This window comes from Anser brachyrhynchus (assembly GCF_964034855.1).
Source record: "Anser brachyrhynchus genome assembly, chromosome: 1".
Lineage (NCBI taxonomy): Eukaryota > Metazoa > Chordata > Aves > Anseriformes > Anatidae > Anser > Anser brachyrhynchus.
In genome coordinates, this window is record NC_137694.1 from 164,412,456 (window position 1) to 164,435,054 (window position 22,599).

Below are 22,599 nucleotides of genomic sequence, written 5' to 3' on the forward strand. Positions count from 1 at the left end.
ATGATTCATAGTTAAATAAATAAATATTTAAAAAATCATCTATAAATAGAGACAGAATCAGAATTTCTAATAGACTGACTGTATAGCTAATCCTTGTGTTATGTACAAGGCTTTCCACATGTGCAAAAGATTTTATCTAGAAATCGTCTGAATTTAGAACTGAGAAGATAATTTAGGTTAGGCTTTTTTTTTTTTTTTTTCTCTCTCTCTCTCTCTCTAAGAATGGGATTGGATAAATTCCTGGTATTAAATTCTCCCTCTTTTAGGAATTATCAGCAAGTACTTTCTTACTGGGAAAATTGTAAATGAAATTAGGAAAAGGATTGGAAAAAGGGAGGATAATTTTAAGATACTTACTCCTTCAAGTTGTAACCACAATAAAAATTGAAATCCAGGAATTAACAGACTCACAGAATTATAGAACTGTGGAACCACAGAATCACTCAGGTGAGAAGACACCTCATGAGGTTATTTCAAGCTCCTGCTCAAAGCAGGAAGTTATACATTTTTGCTCAGGTCTGTGTTCAGTCAGATCTTGAAAACCTCCAAGGGCAGAAGTGGCACAGCTGCTCCAACAGTATTTTTGTGTAAACAGAGGTGAGAGATTGGAGGGAAAGGTAAGAGACAGAAATGGTACATGATATAAAGAAATATCATATATGATGCATTTCAGCCATTTCCATGATGGCACATTTTGTGCCTCCATTCAGGTTTTCAGTTTGTTTTCTTCAATTTTCTTTGGCCTTGTTTTGTTGTTGTTGTTGTTGTTTGTTTGTTTGTTTGTTTGTTTTTGTCTTGTGTGGCAGTGAATTGCTGTAGGTTGATTCTGGAACAAAGTTGTCATTCCATCATGGTGTAGGCAAAACACTTACTGTTGACACTGACCATAAAGCCCTGTAATGACTCAGTAGGGATGGGCAAGGGCAATGTGCCCATGCAGATCAGAAAATAATGTGGGGTGTGAATTTATTTCAACACAAAGAGGAATAGAAAGTGGACTTTTAGGTAGACAGCTAAGGGAGTAGAGGGAATCAACTGACTATATCACAGCTGAGCATATCAACTGGTGGTGTAAATGTTTCTACCTGAGTTTGTTAGAAGAGAGCAAATGTTTCTCTGAGTTAGGCAGACCAGCATGAGGGTAGTGAATACACAGCTTAGTCCAACACAAAGTATAAAAGTTAAACAACTAACAAAAGGATTTTTACGAGAACAATGGGTTTGAGCTGGCATCAACACATGTATTCCGTCCCAGTGCTTGGGTTTGCCCAACATTGTGATGATGAGTGTATTGTAGAGATCAGTAATTGTACTGGGTCTGGCTGGGATGGAGTTAAATTTCCTCACAGCAGCCCGTATAGTGTTGCACTCTGCACTTGCAGCTAGAACAATCCTGATATCATACAAATATTGTGTCTATTGCTAAGCAATGCTAGCAATGCTAGCACAGCACCGACTCTGGCTCTTTTCCTGGCTTGCATAAGAAACAGAAATGTCTTACGAGGAGTGGCTGAGGGAGCTGGGATTGCTCAGTCTGGAGGAGAGGAGGCTCAGGGGTGACCTTATTGCACTTTACAGGTACCTTAAAGGAGGCTGTAGTGAGTTAGGGGTTGGTCTATTCTCCCACGTGCCTGGTGACAGGATGAGGGGGAGTGGGATAAAGTTGCACCAGGGGAGGTTTAGGTTGGATATTAGGAAAAACTTCTTTACTGAAGGGTTGTTAGGCATTGGAATAGGCTGCCCAGGGAAGTGGTTGAGTCACCATCGCTGGAGGTCTTTAAGAGATGTTTAGATGTAGCCCTTAGTGATATAGTTTAGTGGAGGACCTGTCAGTGTTAGGTCAGAGGTTGGACTAGGTGATCTTGGAGGTCTCTTCCAACCTAGATGATTCTGTGATTCTATGATTCTGTGACTATCTCCAACCCCCCTGTCCCCAAGCCAGCAGGGTGGGGGTGGGCAAGGGGTGGGAAGGAGACATTACCAAGTCAGGTGACCTAAATTGGCCAACGGAATATTCCATACCATATGATGTCACACTCAGCAATACAAGTTGGGAAGGGGAAGGAGAAGGGAGGGCCCTAGTTAGGAAAGCACTTGTCCTCCTGAACAACTGCTATGTGTATTGAAGCCCTGCTTTGAAAAATATGGCTGAACATCTCTCATTGATGGGAAGTAGAAAATGATTACTTTCTCTTTCTCTTTGCTTCCATGTGGTCTTTGATTGTTAATTTTCTCTTTCTTTTCGTCTTTTCCCTTTAATTAAATTATAATTATCACATTCCATGAAGCTTTTTTTTTTTGTTTTTTCTTCCTCCATCATGCTTTCTTCTGCCCATCCCCCTTTGAGGAAGGGGAGTGAGAGAGAATTTGTGGTGGACTTCAGCTGTCCATCAAGGTGAAAACACCACAGTAGTGAAGATCACATTTTTACTGTGATTGAACTATGTATTGCAATGTTGTATTTTGGCTAGTCATACCTTACATTTGTATTGCAATTTCAGTATGTTTTGTATGACCAATTAATCAAAAATTCTATATAACATCAAATGTATTCAAACAAGTAAATTTTATATCAAACATTACACCCTCCAGACAAGGTCTATCTAAAAGAAACTGATCAGAGAGTATTGAACTCTGTCAATTCTCTGTGAACTGTCTGGACTCTGTGATTCTGTGAATTGTCACAGAATTAGAAGATTATATTATTATAAATATTAACAAAAGTTAAGAAATAAAATAAGTTTTCAAAGGACGCTATCTGTTAGCTTGCACAACAATGTATGAGAAAAGGATTTCTTCTAACTTAACCAATTGTAAATTTCAACCATTAAAGAACTTTATTTTTTATGTTATGTTATATTTTTATAAATATTATTGCTGTGACACTGTGTTGCCACATCAATACAATCAGACAAGCTTAAATACATAAATTGTAATGGTTTCACGTCTTCAGACACATCTATAAACATTTTATGCAATTCAGCATTTACCAGCTGTATTCAACAGATTATCAGAAATTAATTAATTAATTAATTAATTAAACAGGTCTTATTGAGGCAACTGAGAATGTAGTACATGGTTTTGCAAGAACTTTTAAAATTAAATAAGCAAAGAAATCAATTTAATTTAAGGAAACTACAAGCTACTGAAAAGAGATGAAATCATAAGCTACAAAATGAAATGTAATTTTAGATTCCTTAAAAAATAAATAAATAAATAAATCTGTAGAGTATGATTTGAATATGGAGTTATGTCACTGACATAAAATGCTCAAGGTGTAAATTAATTACATTAAATAATAGACCTTGAAACAAATGAAAGAGTTCTGGATTTCATGCAGTATAACATGTATCTTATTTAAATAAAAGTCCTGATTTAGAACCATAGCTGCGTGTGTCTGCAAGTTTCTTTTGCTGTTTTTATACAACTACTATATGATCTTGTCATCAACTGATATTGGATTTTGTGTGCTTTCTGCAGTTTACGTATACAGTTGCATTGTTTGACAAACTTTGCTGAAACCTTAAAGCAATACTTCATCCATCTGGTAAATGGAATTCATAGTCTTTGGATTCAAACTGTTTTAATGAAAGAGCAATTCTCCAGCCATATGCACTCATAAAAAGTTGCGTTTTCTCTGAAAGACTAGTTGAGATTTTACATTTTAACAGAATCCTCTTATCTGAAATTAGTTTAGTTATTTGCATACATACAGGCCACAGATGGAAGAGAGATTTAAAAGTAAAAACACCATCTGCATTTGTCATTAATGACAAATTACAGGCAAGTCTGAAAATCTCATTTTCAATAACTACATTACAAAATAGTTCACAAGCTCGTCACAGTGCTCAGGTGTTTTGACCCTGCAAAATAAGTGCTATAAAACCCAGTTATGTTTAAGTCAACCAGAAGTATTTATATATTTTTTGTAATTGGGGATGTAGTGAAGTTTTCTTCTATACTCTGTTTGGAATACGTTAACATATAAACTCTTTAAAGTATCTACAATAGATATTCTTATTCATGTTGGTATTAGTATTCTTATTCATGTTGGTAGTATTATATCATGTTGGTTATATGAATAACACAAAAAAATCTGAAACTACAATCATCAGCCTTGATAATCAGAGTTATGCAGAACCATAATCTTGTCTGGGACAAAACATATGAGGTAATAGTAACATTCACATTTTGGAATGAAGTCAGTGTGAGCTGAAGGCAGGCAACATTATTCAGGTACTTCCCAAGATAGAGAGAGATATATTCATATGTTTTGTTGCATAAACATTTTGATCAGCTTCACCTGATATCACAGGAAAATATCAGAACATGAAGGGAAAAATAAGCAGGTGCCAGAACTTTTGTCTGGATGATTACTAATGCTCAATTTTTGATTTACAGAATTAAGATACTGAATGAGAAAAATCCTTGGGAAATCATAGAGCATAAGGTAACTGCACAGTATAGGCATGTTTAAGAAACTGATTTTTCCCAGGCTTTGACATAATACTTCCATTTTGTTTCTTCGATCTTATAACGCAATTTCCATCAGACGCCATTTTTAGAGGTTTTAGGTCTATACCATTATGTTCTCCATTTAACTCACTCCTTTATCAGGTATCAACAGAATTTCTGAACTCACCATATGACATTCTCTTTTAAACTGCAGGAATGAGATGTACATTCTTGATGCATATGCTTCACCCTCAATGTAATACTTAGGCAGCTTCTCTCTTCTTTCTTTTTTTTCTTTCCGGAGTACTACATTGCAGTCTTTCCAAAGTCAGTGTCTACTGATGATGTACTCCTCCACTGAAGATCTCAACTCTAACAGTTTAACATATTACTGTTTCTTGAATAAAAGTACCTTCACACACACACCATCTTATGTGACTAGAAGTATCTTCTCCACCATTACTTTCAGAAGCTATTGTTTCAGCTCTGTAGCTTTTCTATTTTTCCATTTAATTAATGTTAAAAAATTCTTTCTTCACATAGCCACTTGTAGACAGAGTTCTGTTTCAGTTGGATTGTAAAGAATTGGGGTTGTTGTCTGACCAGTCCTTGCATAGTGTGCTGATAACTTATTATGTAAAGAAGACTATTTGTATCATCTAGGTCATGTAGTTTGAATATGGAAGTGGTGTGTGTCTCTCTGAACTTGTGCTGAATATTCACATTAAGCAAAACAGCTGAAACAGATATTTGAAAGTCAACAGCACAAAGGATTTTTGCTGAGGTGACACACTTCAAAATGGCAGATATTTTTGGCGCTTAAAAAAAAAATAAAAATATCCTTTTCATGTTTTTACTGTTACGCAAGGAGAAAGAGCTGTGTTCCACTGGTAATAGCTGAAAGTACTTGATAACCAAGGCTGTAGATATGAACTCTGAGACTGTATCTAGTGAGTTATTAACATCTATGATCAGCTCGTCCTTTTGCCTTCTACTTTTTCCTCTTTCAGACACTTGACCTCAGATAAATATTTTTGCTGTCAAGTGAATTTTAAAAATCCATTAAGTAACTTGACCATCCCAGTATGTATATACTTATTTATTTTCATTTTTTTCTTTCTCTCTCCAAATTATTCTGCAATAGTGAAGAAAATATTTTGTTGTACTTCTGAAATATTTTTGTTTTTAATTAAACATTCTATTTTTTCTCTTAGCCTTTGATTTTCTTAAATTTATGTTCATAAGTCCCTGTTTTCTGTTTCTTTAAGTTTAAAAGAGTTAGTTTCATCTGGAATTTTTACTCTGGATGCTTGCTGAAAATGAAAAAAAAAATGTATATAAACGATTATTACATTTCAGACAACAGAATATAAGTTGAGAGTCATCTGCACCCTTAAATAATGAACAGTTCTGGAATTAAAGAAAGAGCACAGGTAGAAAGTAAAAGGGCCCAAATATTATTTCTGCCCACTTGACAGTATTCTACTTGTATCCAGTTTATTGTTTATTATTATTATTATTATCTGGTCTATATGAATTTCTTTTGTTAATTGTATTTTTTATTTTTTTTCATGTTCAAATATTAACGAAGAGAGAAATATGCACTATATAAATATGCATATCTTGCTGTTATCAATACCAAAAAAATTGTCATTAATTTCAAAAATTACCCTGGTACATTACTTACATATATACTGCTGAGCTACAAAAAATGCTTGTAGATAAAAGAGTAACACATTGTATACCAACACTGTTATATACACAGAGAAAATAAATTAATCAAACTGTTACCCTGCTTTCCAGCAAATTGTTTGCACACATTTACTTAATTATATATTTTAAGTACCAATTACTCTGTATATATACACTTACATTAGGAAATATTTAACTATTATTTTCATTTTTGAATCTGTTCTGTATGTATTCAAGAAAAAAAAAAAGAAGAAGAAAAAGCAATGGTTTGGATTAAAATTATTATCATTATTATTATTTTTTCAGAGAAAATTGTGTAAAACAAATTTCAGCCCTGAAGACTTATCTGATAGTGGCTTTTCTAAGCTCTGCATGCAATGACTAAAACCTAAAATTAAAATGTAATTAATTTGTCCTCAAATTGTATTTACTTTGGAAATTTTATTCAGTAACTAGTGTATTAGTAAACAATATTGTAGCTAAAAGTTTTAAAGAAATCAAGAGTTAAGGACACTGTTACTTCAGTTATAAATCTTTAAAACTTGAATGATATTTAGGTGTAAGACATTCCTGAAGAAGGTACATAATGACTAGAATTAATTTTAAGTTTTTAATTTTTACTTTTTTTTTAAGATTTTGTTGCTTAAAGCAGATTTCTGGAGCAGTTGTATTTCTTAATGTACTAAGTATGTGGTAACATGTATTTATGATCTTCTAGGGGTTAAATGAATTTATGTTTTCACCAAGGAGTTCACACATCTGTCTCCATTTTCTGGAGACTAGAAATTTAAAAGGAATAAAAACAACAGATATTTTATAGATATTATACAGTAATGAGGATTGTAGTTTTCATATTCCAATTAGGTTTTTAGCATCCTTTTCCTGGACTTCCTTACAAATACTTGTATATCCCCACTAAAAAGAACTAGTTATTTAGAGTCCTCCTTTCGTTTAATACTATACCACACCATTTCTATTACTATTATCTTAATCTCTCTGTGTTGTGGGTTTTCTCATGCTTCCACCATCATGTGTTTCTTGTATTTTGTATATTTAGTACCTTTCAACAACTATCTATCATCGAGTCCAACTCCTGGCTCTACATAGGTCTACCCCAAAATTCAGACCATATGACTAAGTGCAAAGTCCAAATGCTTCTTAAACTCCTACAGACTTGGTGCCGTGACTACAACCCTGGGAAGTCTGTTCCAGTGTATGACAACCTTCTCCGTGAAGAACTTCTTCCTGATATCCAGCCTGAACCTCCCGTGTCACAGCTTGACACCATTCCCTTGGGTCCTATCGCTGGTAATGTGAATAGATGTCTGGCCCTCCACTCCCCCTCATGAGGAAGTGGAGATATTATTGTGTCAATGGTATACAATCAGCACATTGCTCTAACCTGGTTAGCAGTTCAACAGCATCTGCATCATGCCTCTTCTCTTTTTTTTTTTTTTTTTATTTTAAACTCTCTTTTTTTGAATTAGCAGATATTTAGTGTCATCTAAAGATGACATCTAAAGGAGACATCTTCAGAATCTCTGTGAAGAACTGAAAATCATCTTCAGCTCATGTTACATTCCTTTGTCAGAAAGATACATTTAATAAATAAATAAATAAATAGTTCTTCCAAATAATAGAATAGTCAAGCACTTGGAAATTACAAAGCGAGAGTTTTTTCAATGTTAAGCAACAATTCCATATCAGTTCTGTCTAAATCTCTTTCCTATGGAATGATTTAGCTAAAAGTTGCAACACACATGAAAAACAGTGAGAAACATAGTATATTGCATAGTATAATACAGTGTTATTTCTAGAACAGAACACAGGTTTTTTCTGGAAATTTTGCCAGTTTTACATGTTTACTTTTAAGTGCTTTATGATTTAAATACAGATAGGATATATTTCTATACATTAAAATAATAATAATAAAAAAGCTAAACATTTTCTGTAGAAATAATTTTATATATCAAGAGTTTATGAAACCAATGCAAACCATACATTTTGTTTGTTTTTTGAAAATATGTTCTCAATCTTTGTAATTTTGGTGTTGCCATTATATTTGTAGAGAACAACATGTAGAGAACTAGAAACTCTGCTGAAATATTTTTTATACTCCATTTATAATGCTCCAAGATAAACTCCAATACAATTTCCCTTACTGATCAAGCAAAACTTGACAGCTTTTCGTTGTTGTTGTTTGTTTTTTTTTTTTTTTTTTTTTTACCAACCTTGAAATACCATTATGGTTATGTAGTTCAAATGAGAAGAACAACAATGAACATAACTGATATAATCAGATAGAATTTCAAGAGGAAAACAAATTAATCCAAATTAAACTTCACCAGAATATGTTATCTAATCTGGAAAACTAGAAGTGGAAAAAAAAATAATAATAAATAAATAAAATAAAATAAAATAAAATAAAGCATCACCTGCTTCACTACAGTAAAGGGGAAATTTAGGAAAAATAAATAAAATAAAATAAACACAAAAGGACACGTAAGGAAAAGTAACTGAATAAATCTGTGCAGAAATACTCTTTTAGTTAGAGACGCACATTTTTATAGCCTTCACCTTAAATATTTTGCCATTGAATTTTCCTTCTAACTAACAAGACAGAGCTAAAATGTCTCGGAAGTTTGCATAGAAATATGTGTCCAATGGACTGCTATACACTAGGTGACAGCTACAATGATTGCAAACGTTAATGAATTCATTTATTAAAGTAAACAAGCATTAGTTGAATCATGCAGCAAGATTGACAGGTAACATATCTAAAACTCTGAATACCTTAGTATTGAACCAGATCAAAGGAAGCAGCTGTTTCTGTAAGATATGCAGTTTAGCTGTCATTATGAGCAACAGAATTAGCAGAGTATGTAAAATCCCAAGTATTGAAGAAAGCAGTAAAAATGATGATTTGGAAGATATAGCTCTTCAAATAAAGCATACCCAAATTAAATTAACAAATTATACAGCTACACCTGGAAAATACACACCCACAAGACTAGTAAAGAATATAACATAATCAAAGCAACATAAAATGTCATCTGAAATGTCGAGCACATTTAAAGAAAACAGCCCATGTAGTAATAGTCATATTATAAGGGTCTTTCAGATCTCATCTTGATATTGCTAGAACATATTCACTTTGTATACAGAAAATAATAGATTTTATAAAACTGAATATTTGGATCTTGCTCAGGCAAGACTTAACTTATTTTGATGTTCATTTGAACATATAATGACTGCAAGATCATATGTAGAGAAGCTTATAAATCATAGAGGCAAAATTACTATTGCATCTATATTTTACAAGTTCTGCATTTAAGACAGACTATATGTTTCACATTTTAGTCCCCACTACAAAATATTAAAGCTCAAACAACAACAACAACAAAACTTTAACTTTGAATAATCTATCTGTACATCTTTGCGTCAGAATTATCCAGATACAGATATTATAAACTCATTACAACTGAAATGAGGTAATATTTATTTCTTGCTTTGTCATTTTATGTTTTTGTTTTGTTTTGTTTTGTTTTATATATTTTCAGTATAAAAAGTTTTCCAATTTTTGAAATGAACAGATATGAAATTATTATGAATGTGACAAACTGTTTCTAAAATGAATAGGACGTTCTGCAACAAGACTGATCAAAATGTTTAATAAAAGTTTTTTAATTAGAATTCTTGGTTACAATTTCCACTGTGCATCTCAAATATGTATAGGAATACACATTAACCTCTTTTCAAGTTTCATAAACAAAGCATGTTCTCAGTGTTTAATCTTTGTCAGACTTGAAGTTGTGACATAGAATAATCCTGCTCAAAAAGGCCATAATGAGCTGCGAGGTTATTAAGGTCTCAAAAATTACTTTAGATAGAAATGCCATCATCTTCTCTTATTTAGTCAAAGTGAAGAGGGTGACATCTATATAAAATGTTGTCCATTTGTGATCTCAATTGTATTTTGATAATATTTATTTTATCCCTGCTCTGTGCAAAGTGATCTTACCCCAATTTAGAAATCCTGGACAAATGCTTAAAATTTAGAGTAGAAGTACCTTTGTATAATGGATATTGTCAGAACTAAAAATGTACATTTAGAGTTTAGAATAAATTTTCATTAATATGTCACCTTTCTTTCTCTTCATCTTGGTGGTGTCTATCTTCTAAAACAACCATAGGCTGAATTAAAGATATTTATGAACTCAGTTCTCTTGAGGTGAAAAAGTTAAAAAAGGTGAAAAGTTCTTGAGTTAGAAAATCTGAACATGTATAATTAAGAAGCATCAAGAAAAAAAAAAAAAAGTATTTGAACTCCTAATGAGCTCTGAGAAACAAATCAAACTTGAAAGAATGATGTGTGATAGCTTGCCATTCCATTTAGCTATGCCTCACAAAAAAAAAAAAAAAAAAGTTTGTGTTTTTTCAAATAGCTTAGATTATTAAAACTAATTCTTCTTACAGTTGGTAGAAGATCATGGAAAGGGGGTACTATAAATAAATAACATGAAAAAAAAACACATGACACTAAAGATCTCTTTTACACAGCTTTACATAAGGCATTTCAAAATCAAAAAGCATAACCAAAATATATGTATATGTTGTTATTTCCCTTCTCATATGAAAGAATTTGACACATGATGATAATTACCATATAATTAAAATTTTAAATATAACTCTTACAAAAACATCATATAAACATAGGTTAAAATCTTTTTATCTCTCTATTGAATAACAGTGTCCATATAGGGACAAGTATTTATTTATGAATACGTTATGTTTCTTTATTATTAATAGAAAAATCTTTGTGTTTGTGTCTGTTTTTATACAAGCATGAATATCTACTTTCTCTGAGCCATAGATCATATCAGATTTCTTCATTGTTGGTTATAGTTATAAGTTATTCCATTTTAAAATGGTGATTTATTTAGAAATGCCAAAAATTCTCTCTTTTAATTTTAATTACTTTTTTTTTTTTCTTCTTACAGTACAGTGTAATATATTTCTTACCAAGTCAGAAAATATTCAGAAGTGGATTCATTAAAAGTATAAATGCTGATTTCTTCACTCACTCTGTTCCTCTGGAAAATAATCAGTCTAGAAATCTGTTTTGAGAACTCAAAAAAGATGTGATCCTTTTCCTGACAAGTTGCATTGCTTTGTATAAATTGATGTAGCAGGAGAAAGGCTAGGATGTTAAAACCAAACCAAGCCAAACTAACAGAAATATATATATATATATATATATATATATATATATATATATATATATATGAAGTCTGCAGGACTATAAACATAATATTTTATAAGAAATTGTCATTGGCAACTTTGGGCCTATAAGTGAATATATATATAAGAGGGCATATAATATAGGTTCATATATGTTATCTCATGTTCTAAAAAGGTGAACTGGAACCTCAGTACATCAAGCTACCTTGATTGCATTTAACTGTAGCACAAACACTGCAGTGGGATATCACATAGCATTAGAAGTATCAACAGCAGTTGAATAGCAGATGAAAGGTAAAAAGTTTAGTTGGAGGTCCATAATTAACAGTGACCTAGGGGTTAATACTGGGTCCAATAATGTTAAAATATTTCTTTAATGATCTATATGATGAGGTAAAGTGTATCCTCAGCAAGTTCACTGGCAAAAAACTGTGCAGTAGCTGATGAAGCAGAAGGTAGTGCTGCCATCCAGAGGGACGTTGACATACTACAGAAATGGGATGACAAACTTCGTAAACATCAAGGGGAAGGACAAAATCCTGAGCCTGTAGTGAAACAACCACCTGCACCAGTATATTCTGGGAGTTGACCAGTTGGAAAGCATCTTTGCAGAAAAAGGCGTGGGTCCCAATGAGCACCACTCTGAGCATGCATCAGCAGTATATCAGAGGTTCAGTAATGCAGCCTTTGCAGTGAAGAAAAATAAGGGTATCCTGGGCTGCTTTAGCCAAAATATATTGACAGCAAGTCTAGGGAGTAATCCTTCTTTTCTACTTAGCATCAGTGAAATCACACCTGGAGCACTGCGTGCAGTTCAGGCCCCCCCAGTACAAAAGAGGCATGGAGCTACTGTTTAGCCAAAGATGATGAAGGGACTAGAGCATCCTTCTCATGAGGAAAGGCTGAGAGATCTGGGGTGGTTCAGCCTACAAAAGAGAAAGTTCAATGATTTATAATCAATGCATATAAATTTATGTAATTTGCACCCACCTGAAAAGAGACTGCAAAGAGGATGGATCCAGGCCCTAGTGGTGCCTAGTGACTGTATAAGAGGTAACAGGCATACAATAAAACAGAGAGGTTCCCTCTGAAGATCGGAAAGCACTTCTTTATTGTGAGGGTAACTGAGCAATGGAACAAGTAGCCCAGCAGGTAGTAATAGCTTTGTGAAGTTTAACAAAGCCAAGTGCAATTTCCTGCACCAGGGCTGGGGCAATCCCAAGCACAAACACAGGCTGGGTGGAGAATGGGTTAAGAGCAGCTCTGAGGAGAAGGACTTGGGGGTGTTGGTTGATGAGAAGCTCAGCATGAGCCGGCAATGTGCACTTGCAGCCCCAAAAACCAACTGTATCTTGGGCTGCATCAAAAGAATTGTGGCCAACAGGCTGAGAGAGGTGATTCTGCCCCTCTACTCTGCTCCTGTGAGACCCCACTTGGAGTACTGTGTTCATCTCTGGGGTCCCCAGCACAAGAGAGACATGGACGCATTAAAGTGAGTTCAGAGGAAGGCCATGAAGATGATCAGAGGGCTGGAGCACCTCTCCTACAAAGACAGGCTGAGAGAGTTGGGGTTGTTCAATCTCGAGAAGAGAAGGCTCTGGGGAAACCTTATAGCAGCCTTCAGTGCCTAAAAGGGGCCTACAGGAAAGCAGGAGAGACTCTTTGTCAGGGAGAGTAGTGATAGGACAAGGAGTGATGGCTTTAAACTACAAGAAGGTAGGTTTAGATTAAGTATAAGGAAGAAATTCTTTACTCAGAGGGTGGTGAGGCACGGGAACAGGTTGCCCAGAGAAGCTGTGGATACTTCATTGCTGGAAGTGTTGAAGACCAGGTTGGATGAGGCCCTCGGCAACTTGGTCTAGTGGGTGGTATCCCTGCCCATGGCAGGATGGTTGGAATTAGAAGTGATTTAAAGTCCCTTCCAACCCAAATCATTCCATGATGCCAGTAGTGTTCATGTAATGTCATTCAAATCATTCTATAGTTGTATGATTCTATGAGTTATATTTTATATTCAGTGACTCTGAGTTGAAAGTTAAAGACAATAATAAAAAAGATGAATGAGACTTTTAGTCTTTTTAGACTTTTTAGTTTTTCTAAGATGATAGTAACAATATCCTTTTACTAAATCCAAAATATGTGTCATTCCTTTAGAGTTTACTGTTTGCTGTTTGTTTGCTTGTTTTTAATTTAAAGATATATGAGCCCCCTTATCTTCAGAAAATATTATGATACACATTTATTTCTTTGATATGATGCCCATATTTCCTTTATTTTTAAAAAAATTTCACATGAATGTAATAAATACGTATGATATGACAAATATTTACTTACAACAGGTAGTACTAACTACTTTCTGTTTTTCTATACTAATGGTAATATAACTAAATAAGATGACTAGAAAAACTAGAACCCTTATTCTGACTGATATAACAGCCATCTATTTTTGATGTCCAATGTGTATTAGTATTCCACAGTATGAACATAAATATATCTTAATAAGTTTTTTGCAATATTCATTATTTTAAAGTCAGTTGCATTCATTATAGTGACTAGTTCATGCATACTCTCCCACACACAGTTACTTGACATTTTCTGCCTTTTCTTAAATATGTTTTCCCAGATGTGTCATCAGTGTGGCTAAGCTACATCCTCTGGTGGGTCCATTGTACCAATTTGAAATCCACATGTCTATCACAGCACCCTGTCCTCTTCTCATAGAGGCAATCCCAGCTGCCCCTACCCCTGGACTTCATTTCATTTTTAATATATAGCTTGTGTTGGAAAATGAAATGTGTGTGTTCCCTGGCCTGACAGTGGTGCAGGCTGATTACTACCCTCCTCCAGAAAGTACAGCATGTTCCTTCATCACTGTTCTCCCAGAAAAGCCTAAATGGAAGGATAGTGCTATGATTTTCTTCCTTTACATATTCTGTCACTGCAATGTTAGTTCTAATAGTCTCTGTTTGAATTAGACAAATCATCAAATAGCTTGCAATTTGTGCTGCTGGGTGTGCTGAAATTATGTTTTTATTGTTAAAACATGAGAAGACTCATCCCTGGGCTCTGAATGCCATGAGGGAGGGCAAAGGTGTTGCTGAAAATCACAAGGGAACCATCATAACTCTACACAAAAAGATTTTGCTTGTGCCCTTTTTGTGTGTGTGCAATATTTTGTTTGTATTAGCAAAAAAACTAGTTGTCTTCACTGAATTTTATAGTTAGCCACTGACTAAACAGCTTGGAAAACAAAAACAACAACAAACAACAACAACAACAAAAAACTATTTATAGAAGAATGCGTGTCTTATGTGGGAAAATATATATATATATATATATATAGCAATTCAAGTTAGTTTTGTATGCAGAAAACAATTTGGGATAATTTTTATGTGTAGAGGGTAATTAACAGAATAATTATTTGCACAGACATCCTTGATGAGAATGATAAGAAGTCATTTTAAAACTCGACTTTGAGGAATAAGGTACTCAGTTACCAATCACATCTTTGAAAGTCAGATATTTTTACTGCATTTTTGGCTATTCATACTTTGTTATTCTCAGTTTAATTGCAAAGTAGGCTTATCTGTTTTGATGACAAACTTTCAAGTGCATTTGACATTTGCTGTCACTGATACTAAATGTTTTGCTATTCATATATTAACACTTTTTATTTGTGCATACATTTAATAGATATGTATTATTTTCTCCGTAAAGGCTGTACATTTCAGAACCATTTTTATAGAATTGCAATGCTTTAATCCCTTCAAGGTTATAGATAACATTTACAAATTTTGTGCACCGCACCTCTCATCAAATTTAATTAATCTCTAGAATAAATAGTAATGTTTTCTACTAACTTTCTGTGGACATACGCCTATCAAATCTGTTACTAAATATGGACTTTATGAATGTAATATGTCAAATAAAGTGGAGCAGACCTGCTGATTGCAAGGGACTTAACTCCAACCAACTTTAATTATCAGAAGTTTTAAAAAAGTTGTTCTGCAAACTGGGATCCTTAACGAAAAAGACATTTGTGACATATCCCTCCAAGACCATATGCATAACTCTTCAGAGAAATCTTAGTTTTCTTAATCAGCTTATCCTGCTTTTCTGCTTAAAGGAAGATTAAATGAATTTAGTGGAAGAAAATTTGTCATAACAGTATGCTCTCTATTAAAAAAAAAAAAAAAGGGGGAAAAAGGACAAAAAGAAACAATCTACTTCATAAGCAGCTTCTGGTTAAAATCAAATTTAGAGTAAAACACAAGGGAGGCCATTTAGATTAAGAGTTTTCAATTATTTCTCAGTGTGTGGTAGAAACAATTCTTATATATACCTTTAATACCGCTGTGTTAGCAGTTCAGTAAACATGCAACTTAAGCAAAATAACTGTGTCAACAGTTGATGGCAGATCAATATTTCCACAGTACTGCTGTGAGCTGAATTTAAAAAGTTCTCTATTTTGAAGATAAATAATGCTGCTGACTAAAAGAAAAATGTATTCTGTAATGTATTCTAAAAGAAAAATGTATTTGTCTAGGAGAAAGTGTGGTGCTAATGCTGAAGTCGTAGAAGTTGTCTTGCCCCTTCAATAGCTAAACAATATTAAAAACGAAAGACTTACAGCATGTAGAATGTCTGTGTTGCCTTTTTCAGTATATGTCTCTTAACTGGAGCACCATGAGCTAAAAACTGAAATGTATTGACTTTACTCTAAATTTCAAAAAATACATGCCCCCCCAAAATTTTTTTTAAGTAGAAATCAGTCTGCTTAGCAGTTGGCACAAAGTGAGCAGTAGATTTTTCTCATAATTTATATAGGGCTTTTTTTAAACAGAAACCAAAGTAACGTTCAAAATATTTCTGTGACTGATTAAACAAGCAGGGGTGCTATGCAAAATAATATACAAATGCAAAATCAAATGTGTTTCTAGAACAGATAATGCTTTTCTTTTCTTCTTTTTTTTTTCAATATTGCTATAATATATATTTAATATTATAACAAATGAGCTGCATCTATCTGATGATAGAATAAAGGTGTTTATCCTCAATGGGTTTATAAAGTAAATAAGGTATATATAAGGTAAACGGTAAAGTAAAGAAGAAGTAAATGATGCACCCAGCATTCAAATAGATGAAGTGATCCATGTAGTCCTGATGGACTTCTAGAAGTCCTGGAAACATCACATTGTTTGTTTGCTTGCCTGGTTGTTTGAAAGGCAAAATCAACAAGAAAAGTGATCTGAGAATCCCTATAATAAAATAAATATCTTCCTGAGGAATAATTCTTTATGCCACCCAGGGGACTTAATAAATTTGCAGGGAGAAGTAACTTCAAAGCAAACCTTCTGTTTCTGATATACTCACTGCATTCTCTACATGATGATGCTGTCCTAGATGTATAATGACACTGAATTTAAGCTTAGGTTACTGTGTTTCTTGTTCACCGATATTAGAGACAAATTATGGGAGTGAAACTACCTCGCTGTACTGTGGATAATGGAATACAGTGGGGTTCCCAAACCTATGCAGGGGACATGAGGCAAATCCACCATTGTTAAAAACACAGACAGAAAGATATTTTCCAGATATTTATATCTGCTACCAAAGAAGTATGTATAAATGCATGTTCTAAAGATTGTTTCCAGGTATTTAATACTGAGATAATCCCTAGGAAATCTGTATTTATAATGCATGGTTAAAACCAGATCTTACCTAATGAAAAACTGAGATTTTAAATGCTGCTACAGAAATCAAAATATAAACAGTATTGCATATCATTAGCCTAGTTCAACATTGATGCCTGGAATATTGTCATATACTCATCAATTTTCACAAGTAGTATGAATGTACTACTGATACTATAGTTAATCAGTGATGAAGTAAAAAGATTTAGTGTCAAAGGAAGAACTCCTACATCCTGCTGGGATTGAAGATTTCTCTCTCTGCTGTCCCTGCCATGAAGAAGAGCAGACCTTCAGAGCTTTTGCAAAAACAAGCGAACAAGCCAACAAAACAACAACAACAACAAAAACAGCAAAATGGACAAAGTTTTTTTTTCTTTGTTTGTTTTTATTATTGTTTTCTAGTAGAAGATAATAATAATAATAATAATAATAATAATAATAATAATAATAATAATAATAATAATAAAGCCCACAGCTTTAGGAAAAACATAAAAAAGCCTGCTGAGGGCAAATGGAAGTTACAAGTCTGGTAGATAAAAGCTGAAGATGTGGTAAACAAGCACAGAACTATGGCTCATCTTGAATTTAGCTTATCCAGAAACGGGGAAGAAAGGAGTGATTTCCCACATGCCAATGGTCACTATAAAATAAACATTTGGCTTTAATATATGTAAACCTGACCAAAGCTTTACTATTGGTGGGCTTGGGAGTGGACACCACAAAAGCCTCTTCTGTATAAGTTACTGTGAATGGATTCTACAGGTGGCTACAGGTGAAGATGGAAAAACAGCTATGCAGATGGAAAAATAGCAGTCCTAAAACTGGAAGAGTACATCCTGAGAGGTAAGGTGAAAGTTACCTTGTACCTGATAAGCTCTGGACTGTAACAATTTGGCTGAGTCAACGAGAACAGGTGAACTTAAAACATCAACAGTCTGTTACCTCTGTCCAAGGCCACTAGCAACAACAAGCATCGTCAATGGATTTGTATAATTCACACTATGCCTAAGAAGGTAGTAGTTGATATATGCAGAAAAATACTACAGGACTGTATAAACAACCAATGAAGGAAGGACATCCTTGAAGGACTTCTGGAAACCTACCAACCTAACAGTACAATACGACTCTCTGACTATTGTGTGCAGTTCTAGGGTCCACAATTCAGGAAAAACTTTACGGGGAGAGCGTGGTCAATCACTGGAACAGGCTTCCTAGAGAGATGGTTGATGCCCCATGCTTGTCAGTGTTCAAGAGACATTTGAATAATGCCATCAATAATATGATTTAACTTTTTGTTAGCTTTGAAATGGTCAGGAAGTTAGATTAGATGATCCCTGAAGGTCTCTTCTGAACTATTCTATTCTATTCTATTCTATTCTATTCTATTCTATTCTATTCTATTCTATTCTATTCTATTCTATTCTATTCTATTCTATTCTATTCTATTCTATTCTATTCTATTCTATTCTATTCTATTCTATTCTATTCTATTCTATTCTATTCTATCCTATCCTATCCTATCCTATCCTATCCTATCCTATCCTATCCTATCCTATCCTATCCTATCCTATCCTATGGAGGATTCTTATAATCTGATTTAGCATTTTAACAACATACTTCAGATAAACACTGCCCTAGAGAAAAATCAGAATCTTACCTCACTGACCATTTGTCATCACAACTGCACTTTAAGGTAAGCTTTACAAGACTGGAATTTATTCTGTTCTTTCTAAGAGTAAGAGGAAAATTTAGTGTGCAATTTTCCTTGTGCTTTTAAGGAGTTATTATCCTTGGGCACATGCACAAATGTAGTTAATGATAATAATATTTGCTAAACTTGACCATTTAAAATCAGTGAGCTTGAATTATGTTTGTCCAAGATCCCTAACAGATCTATACAAAGAAGTCTTTGTCATTTACATAAAAATTTATATAAATCTTGAAATTTATTTAAAAAGATTAAAGGACTTCCATCATAATGCTGATATTTTTAAGATCAAGAAAGGATACCACCTGGAATTTTGTTGTTGTTGTTGTTGTTGTTGTTGTTATTATTATTATTATTATTAATTATTTCTGTCTCGGACAAAACATTAGGGTGGTTAAACTGGAACTACAAGAAATGTATTATTAAAATAAGGTTAGTTAAATTGTTCTACAGAAACTTAATCTAATGAAACCATTTTCATTTACTTCATTGTGAGTAAAGTATATTTAAAACTCCTTAGATGATATAGTTTGGGCTTCTCCACTGCATTCGGTTTTGTTTCTTAACACAGTATTATAAACAAAGAATATTTCAACTGATCTCAAATAGTAGTATCTCACAGAATAGAATTTCACTAGAAATGAATTCCAGATTCCTGATCTGGTGTCATCCAAAGGTTTATTAAAAGTTGGAATGATGTTACAGGCTGTCGTTTCCACACAGCATGAAGTCAAAAGGTCACAGAGAATCCAAACAAGAGTCATAAAAAACAGTTGCAGTATATCATGAAACCTTTATATATTGAAAGTCATATTGGTTGAGGATAAGAACTGCTGGAGGGGTAACTTCATTACTTTAAAGAGATTCAGTAAAATTTCCCTTGAAAATATATTCTTAGCTCTGATGGACAGGAAAAAAAAAAAAAAAACAAAAAAACAAAAAAACATATTTTTAGTTCATTTGTTTGTTTTTTTAAACACCTTTTTTTTTTTTGTAGTTGGTATTTGTATGAGTGAGGGGCTTGTGACTTGGCACTTTGGTTGTCTGGTGTTTCAAGGTTTATATGTATAAGTAACATCAGAAACATGATTTGTTCACTAAATAAGTGAAGTCAGACTTCCGCAAGGCCTTTGACATGGTCTCCCCTAATATCCTCCTGGAGAAGTTGGCAGTCCATGGCTTGGACAGGTACACTCTTTGCTGGGTTAAAACTGGCTGGATGGTCAGGCCCAGGGATTGGTGGTGAATGGAGTGAAATGCAGTAGACAAATGGTCCCAAGTGGTGTTCCCAGGGGTTGGTGTTGGGGCCCATTCTCTTTAACATCTTTATTGATGATTTGGATGAGGGAAATGAGTGCACCTTCAGACAACACCAAGTCAGTGGGAAGTGCTGATCTGCCGGAGGGTAGGAAGGCCCTACAGAGGGCCCCTGTAGTGGGTTTACGTGGCAAGGTTTTGGTAGCAGGGGGCCAGAGGGGTGGCTTCTGTGAGAAGGATCTAGAAGCTGCCCCATGTTTGGTAAGGGCCCCACTGCTGACCAGAGCTGAGCCAATAAGTGATGTTGTTTTGCGCCTCTGTAAGAGCATATTTAAGACAGGGGAAAAAAAAATGCTGCACCACACAGCAGCTGGGAGAGTGAGAGGAGTGAGGAACAGCCTTGCAGGCGCTAAGGTCAGTGAAGAAGAAGGGGGAGAGATGTTCCAGGCGCCGGAGCAGAAGTCCCCTGCGGCTTGTGGTGAGGACCATGGGTAAGCAGGCTGTCCCCCTGCAGCCCATGGAGTACCATGGTGGAGCAGGGTTCCACGCTGCAGCCCGTGGAGGAGACCATGATGGAGAAGGTGGACCTGCACTGACAGAGACTGAGGCATGTGGAAGACCCCTGCCGGAGCAGATTCCGGGCCGGACCTGTAGCCCGTGGAGAGGAGACCACGCAGGAGCAGGTGACCTGGCAGGAGCTGCTGCCCGTGGAGGATCTAGGCTGGAGCAGTTCGCTCCTGAGAGATGGACCCTGTGGTATGGACCCATATCTGGAGCAGTTCTTGGAGAGCTGCTGCCTGTAGGCAGCCCATGCCGGATCAGTTTGGCAAGGACTGTATCCCGTGGGAGGGACCCCACAGCACAGGGGACGAGAGTGACCGCGCTATAGACTGACCATAACCCCCATTCCCCCATCCCCCTGTGCCGCTCGGGGGAGGAGGTGGAAGAGGGTGGATGGGGGGGAAGGTGCTTTTGGTTTCTTTCCTTTGTTTCTCACTTCTCTAACTTGTTAGTAATAAGCAATAAATCTTACTATCTCCCTATGCTGAGTCTGTTTTGCTCGCCACGATAATTACTGCGTGATAGCCTCGTCCTTATCTCAACCCTTGAGCCCTTTTCATCGTATTTTCTCCCCATTCTTCTTTGAGGAGGGGGAGTGAGAAAGCGGTTGTGGTGGAGCTCGGCCGCCCACCCGAGTAAAACCACCACACCTAGACAGGATGGGTCGATGGGCAGAGGCTAATGGGATGGGGTTCCACATGGCTAAGTGCTGGATCCTGCACTTTAGCCACAGCAACCCCATGCAATGCTTCAGGCTTGGGGCAGAGTGTCTGGAAAGCTGTGCAGAGGAAAAGGATCTGGGCATGTTGGTTGATGCTCACCTGAACATGAGCTGGCAGTGTGCCCAGGTGGCCAAGAAGGCCGACAGCATCCTGGCCTGTATCAGGAATAGCGTAGCCAGCAGGACCAGGGAGGTGATTGTCCCCTTGTATTCTGCTCAGTTGAGGCCACACCTCGAGTACTCTGTTCAGTTTTGGGACCCTCTCTACAAGAAGGATTTTGAGGCCCTGAAACATGTCCAGAGAAGGGCTACAGAGCTGGTGAAGAGCCTGGAACACAAGTCCTATGAGGAGTGGCTGAGAGAACTGGGGTTGTTTAGTCTGGAGAAGAAGAGGCTCAGCGCAGATCTTATTGTTCTCTACAGGTACCCGAAAGGAAGTTGTGGGGAAGTTGGGGGTCAGCCTCTTCTTGCAGATAACTAGTGACAGGACTAGACGGAATGGCCTCAAGTTGCGCCAGGGGAGGTTCAGGTTGAGAATTAGGAGAATTTTTTTCTCAGAAAGAGTAGTCAGGCGTTGGAACAGGTTGCCCAGGGAAGTGGTGGAGTCACCATCCCTGGGTGTGTTCAAGAAAGGCTGGATGTGGTGCTTAGGGGCATGGTTTAGTGTGTGATATTGGTAGTAGAGTGGTGGTTGGACCAGATGATCCTGAACATCTCTTCCACTCTTAATGATTCTGATTCTATGATTTTTTCCTCACTCCACTTCAATAACTGTCAATTAAAGGACATAATTCTATATGTTTTTACGGTTGTTAATGAAACAAAGGAGATTACAAAATAAGAAATAGAACATTGCTTAGGCAGATCCGTTTTCATTGTAATGATAGAAAAAATCTGGGAAAAATTACAAATAGATTAACATTTTTTCAAAGTACTTAATATTTCATTAATATATGATTTATTTATTCCAAATTTATACAGCTATGTTCTTTTTGAACGTATATCAAAATTATTAACACACAGAAAACAGCATGTCAAACACTTTGATAGGTTTTCTGAAGGAATACAGAATATAGAAAATTATAAAGGAAAATTAAGTAAGTCAGTCATACACTGCTAGTTGTTAACTGGTTTTAGCTGTCTATGGCAAAACATTTTATTTTTTTTTCTGAATTTCCAAGGCAGATTTTACTCCTGCTGACAGACTTCTGCTCTGGGAATGTTGTCATAACACTGAAATAGCAAAGCTTAATTTATTGGTACTGAGCAGG